The sequence below is a fragment of the Oryx dammah genome, unplaced genomic scaffold (assembly GCF_014754425.2).
Source record: "Oryx dammah isolate SB20612 unplaced genomic scaffold, SCBI_Odam_1.1 HiC_scaffold_3, whole genome shotgun sequence".
Taxonomy (NCBI): Eukaryota; Metazoa; Chordata; class Mammalia; order Artiodactyla; family Bovidae; genus Oryx; species Oryx dammah.
In genome coordinates, this window is record NW_024070187.1 from 50,411,401 (window position 1) to 50,420,973 (window position 9,573).

General features: G+C 34.5%; 1 pseudogene; it reads right to left on the reverse strand.

Moving 5' to 3' along the window:
- Positions 1 to 6,605: 6,605 nt before the first annotated feature.
- LOC120861568 lies at positions 6,606 to 7,576 on the reverse strand (annotated as a pseudogene).
- Between the last annotated feature and the right edge of the window lie 1,997 nt (positions 7,577 to 9,573).

Here is a 9,573-nt window from a genome sequence, read left to right on the forward strand (position 1 = left end):
AATAGAAGATTGTCTACCTTTTTTTTAATACTTGAAAGGGAAAATGATGCATAATGGCCATATTGACTGGGCAGAAGAAATAGATTGTATAGGAGTGTTGTTAATCAAAGCAGGAAGCATCTCATTTTAGACATGGCAATTTATTTCTCCTATTGAATTTAACATGAAATAATTATGATATCAAGTGATAACATCTTATCTATTAGGGAAAAAAAAACCAAGATGGCATATTTAATTGTTTTATGAAAGCTCTATGTGTATATATTCATAAAATCAGTTAGAAGAGTCAGGTTGAAAATTTTAAATAAGACACAAAGATTAAATAGTAATAAGTGAGAAATGATAATATACAGCAATTTACATGATAATATACAGCAATTTAAAAGAACACAATTGGGCTTCCCTGGTGGCTCAGTTGTAAAGAATCTTCCTACCAATGCAGGAGATGGGAGTTCAATCATTGATCTGGGAAGATGCAGAGCAACTAAGCTCATGTGCTACAACTATTGAGCCTGCACTCTAGAGCCTGGGAGCTGCAACTACTGAGCCATGTGCTACAATCACTGAAGCCTGTGTGTCCTGGAGCCCATGCTCCACAAGAAGAGAAGCCATCATAGTGAGTAGCCTGTGCACTGCAACTAAAGTAACTCTCACTTCCTGAAACTAGAGAAAAGCTTGTGTGGCAATGAAGACTCAGCACAGACAAAAGATAAATAATACAATTACTTAAAAAATAAGAGAACAGGATCATGACTTTTTCAATGAAAAATTTTTGCACAATTATTGTTAAAATAATGCAAAAACATTAAACTCACTGCCTAGCAGTTATACTCCTTTAAACATTAAGATAGAAGAGTCCAGGATCTTAGTTTAACTTACAATTAGCATTTAAATTTAAGAGCACAATTCTGGCATTTTCTATACACAGTTGCTAAATAATTACAAGATATAAAGAAAATGATGATGAAATAAAATGAAAAAGGAAGGAAGGATAATGAGAAAGAAAAGAAAAAAATGGATCATTTTTTAAATTATTTAATATTTTATTTAGTGTAATAAATAAAAGTTTATTTATGATTTGCTATTTCAAAGCCACCCTTAAAAATGAGAAAGCAGCAAAGATTAAGCATATATAGTTTTTATAATGTTACAGTATAATAATATATTACTGAAAATGAAAACAAAAATTAACAAGAGTAAACATTTAGCTTCATAAAAGGTGAAAACACATATTTGTGCTGTGCTGTGCTTAGTCGCTCAGTCTTGTCTGACTTTTTGTGACTCTATGGACTGTAGCCTTATGGAAACTTCAAAACCAAAAGTGTTGCTTAAGCTTGTTCTTAAAGGTAAATATTTCAGTAAAAGGAAATGTCAGGATGAATCATAAGGTAGACTATGGAAGTGAATTTCTAGAGTGCAGATAACTATGTTAACATATTGGTGTTAAAATTCAGTAAAAAGAGTTTGGGCTTTTCTGATAGCTCAGCTGATAAAGAATCCGCCTACAATCCAGGAGATCCTGGTTTGGTCACTGGGTTTGAGAGACCCCCTGGAGGAGAGCATGGCAAAAACATTATCCCAGTATTATTCCACTCCAGTATTCCTGCCTGAATAATCCCCCATGGAAGAGGAGCCGGGACTACAGGCTATGAGGCTATAGGACATGGGCTACATTCCATGGGGTCACAAAAAGTCAGACATGACTGAGCTACTAAACACGGCACAGATTGAGTTTAGGTAAATTTGGACTCTATCCTAAAGGAGTAAATAGTTACCAGATTGCAAAGAAAATCGCACCCTTTTACTTGATATAAACTATCAGGACATCTTTCTGCCCCATAAAGAGTAGGTTGACATAGCATGTATGAGAGGGTAGTTTTGGGGAGAATGAATAAATGAATTTTATGATTGAGTTCCTCTGAAGTCCAATGAAACTATCACAACATTGTTAATTTGCTATACTCCAATATAAAATAAAAGGTTTAAAAAATAAAACAAGAATTCTTAGATCCTCCATCTCTCCTTTAATTTCCCCTAAGGGGAAATGCAAATTTGAATTTTCTCTTTACCTTTTTTTCCCACTTTATATCTAACCATGTTGGTTTTAAATAAGTGATATATTACATAGTTTTGCACGGTTTGAACTTTGTACAAGTGTAAACATACTGGAGACTTTCTATTTCCTCACAGTATTATAGTTTTGCCTTGTATGTGTAAGTCTTAATTCATATGAATTTCATTTTTTTATATATACATGTGGGGTAAGATAGGTTTCCAAACTCATCTTTTCACATTCAGATATTGAATTGTCCCAATACTACTTATACTTATTGAACAGTTTATCTTTTCCTAACAAATGTGCAGTGTCAAAGTCATCTCAGTCACAGATAAAATTTTTATTTTTGGTTAAAAAAATAATGCTGGTATGTTTGTGAGTATTTTTGACAATTTTTGCATGCATGTTCACAAATAAAATTTTATAATAACTAAAAAATAGTGTTTTGGAATAATGATTAAACCAATGACCAAACTGCAGATAAACACTATCTAGGATAGTAAAATAATATAAAAATTGTATCAGGATTATAAGCCTGGTGATGATCCTTAAAATCCAGTTTGATGGGAAGAGACTAAAGTACTGAAGACTAGATAAGAAGGTTGTTTAAACAATTCAGGCATGAGGTAACAAGGACCTAAATCACAGAATTGACATTGTGACTGAAAGAAAGGAAGACTATGAGAAATAATGTAAAGAAGAAAATGTTCAAATGTGTACTAAGTCATGTGGTTTTAGCATATCAGGTAAGACCCTTCATAACATTATTTCTAGTGCCTTGTCTGTCTTTATTTACTTTCACTAATGATTCATATACTATGAACATTGTGTGTGGTTTCCTTTGTTGCTGTTTAGTATTTTTAATTATTTTTTAGACATGCAAAAATTTATCATTTATAAAAGCAAATATACATGCTTTATATATTATATAACATTATGCACTATATTTTATATTTATAATGTATATGATCTTAATTCTTGCCTAGCAGGAAACATTATCGGTGTTCTAAATTTTTTAAGTTAATTTTTTTTGTGTTTATTTCTACTTCTTTATTTAAAGTCAATGATAAAGACACAACTGTAAAATAAATGCTTTTAAAAACACAAAAGATACATTTCATCAATAAAAAAATAGGCAATGATTATGAAAATCTATCATTCGCTTTGCCAAGGTCAACAAAATGAAAGACAATATGAAAAAGTCTCCTTCAAATACATCCTTAACAAAAATTTCCCATGAATAGAAAACCATTATTTAAGAATATCTATGTTTACAAATCTAGACACCAGCTCTAAGAACAAAAGTGGATAAGAGTACTAGATTTAAATATGTAGACACAAGGTCCTCAAAATTAAACTTCTAAAACCAGCATTTAGTTCAGAATAAATGAACATTATTAACGTGACAATTCTATGAAATGATTTTTTTTTCTTGATAGAAATAAGATGTGGCAGCTTTCTTGACAGCTTGGTAATCATCTAAGAATAATTGTGGAAATTCTCCCAACCTCTGATCCCCAATTCTAAGCCCTAGTCACTGGTATAAAATAAATATCTTCCTTGAAATTATCTTTCATATCATTAAAATGTCCTTACTTATTTGGACTACTTCACGCTTAGAATATTTCACACACCTGTTTTCAGATGTGTGGAATTACCAGACCTGAAATTTTGAAACCATTTGTGTATTACAAACTGTTGGATCATTGCAGAGGGATGATAATCTTTTACTATATATTAATCGTATATCATGCAGATGGTGACTGCAGCCATGAAATTAAAAGACACTCCTTGGAAGGAAAGTTATGACCAACCTAGATAGCATATTCAAAAGCAGAGAAATTACTTTGCCAACAAAGGTCCGTCTAGTCAAGGCTATGGTTTTTCCAGTGGTCATGTATGGATGTGAGAGTTGGACTGTGAAGAAAGCTGAGCACGGGAGAATTGATGCTTTTTAACTGTGGTGTTGGAGAAGACTCTTGAGAGTCCCTTGAACTGCAAGGAGATCCAACCAGTTCATCTTAAAGGAGATCAGTCCTGGGTGTTCTTTGGAAGGAATGATGCTAAAGCTGAAACTCCAGTACTTTGGCCACCTCATGTGAAGAGTTGACTCATTGGAAAAGACTTTGATGCTGGGAGGGATTAAGGGCAGTAGGAGAAGGGGACGACAGAGGATGAGATGGCTGGATGGTATCACTGACGTGATGGCCATGGGTCTGAGTGAACTCCGGGAGTTGGTGATGGACAGGGAGGCCTGGCATGCTGCGATTCATGGGGTCGCAAAGATTCGGACACGAATGAGCAACTGAACTGAACTGAACTGAAGCATATTTGATCAACTACTGTAACAGTGATGCTGGTGCTAATAAGTGGTACTCCCAAGCTTTTCTTCTTAAAAATATGTATAATCCTTGTAACACTAAGTAGTAAATGTTTTATTGTCATACTTTCTTAATAAAGGATAACTGTTTTCTGGCCCAGTTTGGAGAAAAGAAACAAACTAACAATGGCATTAACTACCTGTTTTATTAATGGCAATCTACCACTAACTTTAAATGATAGTTAATGTAATGTTAAGTGAAAAAAAAAGAAAATTACTATAATTCTATTAAAAGAGACAAAAAAGTGGAAATAATTTTTAAATGAGTACAGCATAGATTCCAAAGATTACACTCTGAGTCTGGATTTTCAAAGTGAAAGGTATCTATATATAATGTCTGTGAATATTTCCTAGACTATATACAGGAACTTCAAAGCAAACTTCCTTAGCCCTAACTTTACAAAGATAAATATGCAAATGAACCACAAGTCCCCTTTGCTAAAGTATACCTCTTGACCAAAGCCAGCTTTGGCCCAGCCCTGAGCTTTTCCCAAGAAAGTGGCAACCATTCATGCTTATTCACTCACTGTCTATACAATCAACAGTCACAGAGAACAATTTTTTTTAAGCCATATAGTTTACAGAGTGAACTATTGAAAAGCAAACCTAAACATACTCTTTTCTACAATTCCAGAGAGTAAAATAACTTTATTATTTTTAAATACTGAAAATGTACAGGGTCCATATGAATGAAGAGTTGTAGCAAGTATGTGCTTTTTACTTTACTATTCATTTCATGCGCTCTTAAAATCTCTTTGAGATAAGCAGTTATCTGCCATAAGTCTTTGGGCAATAGATTCAAAAGCAAGAGCAGCAATACTATTGAATTCTGTGAAACTTTCTTTAAGATTAAATTGTTCAACATCTGTATTATTATTACCCTCATAGATTCATCTGTCAGAACTCAGTGACTGAAACAAAAGTAAGGGAAGTGGCATTAAAAAGTATTTTGTTTCCTTATTAGATAAGAATCAAGATTGCTGGGAGAAATATCAATAACTTCAGATTTGCAAATAACATCATCCTTATGGCAGAAAGCAAAGAGGAAATAAAGAGCCTCTGATGAAAGTGAAAGAGAAGAGTGAAAAATCTGGCTTAAAACTCAACATTCAGAAGGATGAAGATCATGGTATCTGGTCCCATCACTTCATGGGAAATTAATGGGGAAGCAATGGAAACAGTGACAGACTTTATTTTCTTGGGCTCCAAAAATCACTGCAGATGGTGACTACAGCCATGGAATTAAAAGTCACTTGCTCCTTGGAAGAAAAACTAACCTAAACAGCATATTGAAAAGCAGAGACATTTCTTTGGTGACAAAGGTCCATCTAGTCAAAGCTATAGTTTTTCCAGTAGTCATGTATGGATGTGAGAGTTGGGCTATAAAGAAAGCTGAGCACTGAAGAATTAATGCTTTTGAACTGTGGTGTTAGAGAATACTCTTGAGAATCTCTTGGACTGCAAGGAGATCCAACCAGTCCATCCTAAAGAAAATCAGTCCTGATTATTCATTGGAAGGACTGATGTTGAAGCTGAAACTCCAATACTTTGTCCACCTAATTTGAAGAACTGAGTCATTGGAAAAGACCCTGATGCTGGGAAAGATGAAGGCAGGAGAAGGGGACAACAGAAGATGGGATGGTTGGATGTCATCACCAACTCAATGGACATGAATTTGAGCAAGCTCCAGGATTTGGTGATGGATAGGGAGGTCTGGTGTCCTGCAGTCCATGGGATCACAAAGAGTTGGACATGAATTGAGGGACTGAACTGAAATTTTTAATGGAGGAAATGCAAACACCTGCAATTCAAACCAGATTATATATGATTAACAGTTATGCAACCTTATATAAAATTAAGTCTAACTCTTACCGAAGAGGATTTATATTACACAAAGTCTGGGCTCTTGTTGCATTCAACTCTTAAAGTCATTCTGAGTTAAAACAGCCATTTTCCCCAAGACTTAAATGGAAATATATTTTATAAAAGGGATTATTTTTAATCTCTGAATGCATAACTTAAAATACTAAAACAGAAACAAGATACATTTTCTTCACCATAAATTCACTCTGATTAAAGAAAAAATTCTCTTTCTTAAACTCCTTACAAATGCCACATTCTAAAGACTAGAGGAATTATAGGTAGGCATTCTTTTCTTTCTGTTCTAAGCTATTTTTCTCTAAAATATGTCAAGTAAACTTTTAAAGATTCAGAGAAGTGGAGTTTCGTATCTTTTTCTTTTAGTAAATTCTGAGATGACTCTTAACTTCTTTGTGGTCTTCCTCTTCCTTTTCTTTCTCTTCTATTTTTCTCATCCTCCTCACTGTCTAGAGGCTGAGGAATAAGCTGATTACCGACAAATTTGTAAGTGTTAATTCTCTGTTTAACATTCTTTCTTTAGGTTGGAGCCCTTTAAGGAACCCCCTTGGCCTATATCTCATTATGTATGAAATATATGTGTTCTTTAATATAAATATGAGCAAGTGCTATAGATTCTCGATAGCATTGATGGGTGGGCTGGGAGGAGTGCCCCATAAACTCTGATTGGCCAATATCTTCTTATTTGATTGCCCAGGTAAGTGGAACAGATGCAACAAGGTTATCTTTACTCTTCCAAATGTATTTTACAGTGCTCATAGCATATGTTAACTGATTTACTACAGGCATGACTACAATGCCTCCTGGTTTTAGTAATACTTTCATGTAGTTCTCATAGTATTTCTGGACTCCAGCTCCACAACAATCTTAAAAAACTGATGACCATCAGATGCTTTCCAGGGGCAATTACCAATCACAAATGCAGGCTTACAGAACTCAAATCCTGGCAGTGCTTCTCTTTATAGGTGCATGTAGGAATATCTTCATCTTGAGACAGACAAATGATTTAGTTCACAGAAGAAACTGTGCTAACTTGCTCATATAATTATTCTGATAAGCTGCTAGGAGATCAGGCTGACCTAACCATGCCTTGCAACTTTCCTTTTAGAGGGATAATACAGGATTAGAAGCTAATTATCAAAGCTATCACTATTTTTGATCAAGCTCCCCAGGTTTTCCTTGTCACATTTCACCACGTATGAATGAAACTCAATCCCATAATTTGTTGCCCCCAAATCTTTTCTACACAAGAGCCAGTTCATGTTTGAGAGACTGAATTTGTTTTCAACTGAACTCATGGAATTTGCTTACTCTGAAAAATACTGCACTGCACTGCGGCGCGGCCATCAGTCGACCAGCCGCAAGGGGGCGAAGGTGGGACGCTAGGCTCGGTCGATCCGTGGCAGCCACTGCCTCCGCCACTGAGGGTTGATATTTTTATACTTCACTGCTAAAAAATGGGTCATGTGCATTCATGTTTTGAACCATATTCATCTTATTGACGTGTAATATCAAGAATAGGGTAAATTCAGATTAGAAAATGATAAATGAATATTTTTAAAAGTAATAAATAATGATAGTGTTCTTTAGAACACCCATTTGGTTTAGTGTGTAAAAAACCAAGGCTAAGAAAATTAAAAACCTACTAGAGCTTTATCTACAAATTGAAAACATTTTAAAACATTTTAAAAATTGAAAAAAAAAATCATAATGTCTGTAATTAACGGACAACACCCCCTTACCAACCCCTCTGCAGCTAGGAGAGTTTCCCAGTCATAACTGACTATAATGGGACATAAGCTGACTTGGTCTGAACAGAAGCAATCCAAAGCAAGACAGGGAAAATTATACAGTCAAGTCCCCTGTGCTGTTAGAAAGAGCTATCATTATAATAAAGTAGAAGTAAGTAAGTAAGTAAGTAAGTAAGTAAAGTCATTCAGTCGTGTCCGACTCTTTGTAACCCCGTGGACTGCAACCCACCAGGCTCCTCAGTCCATGGGATTCTCCAGGCAAGAATACTGGAGTGGGTTGCCATTTCCTTCTCCAGGGGATCTTCCCGACCCAGGGATTCAACCCGGGTCTCCTGCATTGGAGGCAGACGTTTTAACCTCTGAGCCACCAGGAAAGCTAACACAATAAAGTAGAATACTACATTTTTAACATACCCAAAGACTTTCTCCTACCAAATGTTAGTGTTCTCATTATTCTCCATATAAAAAAACAGAAAACAACCTCCAAAATATGGTATGAAGAACTAACAGTGAGAAGGACAGGGGGCATTGGAATAAATTATGAAGTCTGTGGTCAAGTTTTTTACTCTTTAAATGTTCATTTTCTTTCTCAAACTCTCCCTGTATCTCTTTCACTCTCTTTCATTTTCATGAACTTGATTTGAATGTTTCTGTATGTAAAAGGAGAGGAAAAAAAAATTAGCTTTCAATTACACCAAAGCCTGAAGACAGCTATTAAACTGCTCTACCTGTGTCCATTATAAATTCAGTTTCCCTTCAGCAGATTTCAGTCAATCTTTTATATACTTTATTAAGTGGTGATTTATTAAGAAGATGGTATATGTCATTTCTTATCCATAGTATCTATTTTCCAGATATTGTTCAAAATCTCTAGTTCTCTTCTTCATTAATGACTCATATCCGTGTCAGTTATCATTTTTCTTCTTCATTTATCAACACAAATGGTAAGTAACATAGTCCTACTTGCCCCATTCCCCTAAACCAAAATCTTCCATTAAACTTTGTTGCCCTCTTGAACTACTTTTCTATTTCTTTTTCTTCTTTCATTATCATGGTTTCTATTAAAAATGCGCTTCAATAAACTAATAGCTAACATTTACCTGAGTACTTATGAACCTGGAATTATGCTAAGAACTTTTATACATATCATTTGATTTAGTCCTCATTATCAGCTTTAAAATTGCAATTATAGATATTCTACATATCAGAAACCAAGGCACAGAGGATGTAAATAATTATCTTAAAGTTTCACTTTTAGTTGGTGCTGAAACTGGGATTCTAACCAAACTCTGATTCTGGAGACTGACTTATGGATCAATTTTCAAATTTAGTTTTACCACACATTCTATGGTTAATGAATTTTCATTCCTTTTTTAATAGACACCCTATGGAAAGAAAAGTTTCTAAAATTCCAGTGTAGAGAAAGAAAAATAATTTTCCTTAAATCCTTTGAAGTCTTATCTGAGACCCTGTAATAAAATTCCTATTAACAAAAGAAAAATAAGCTC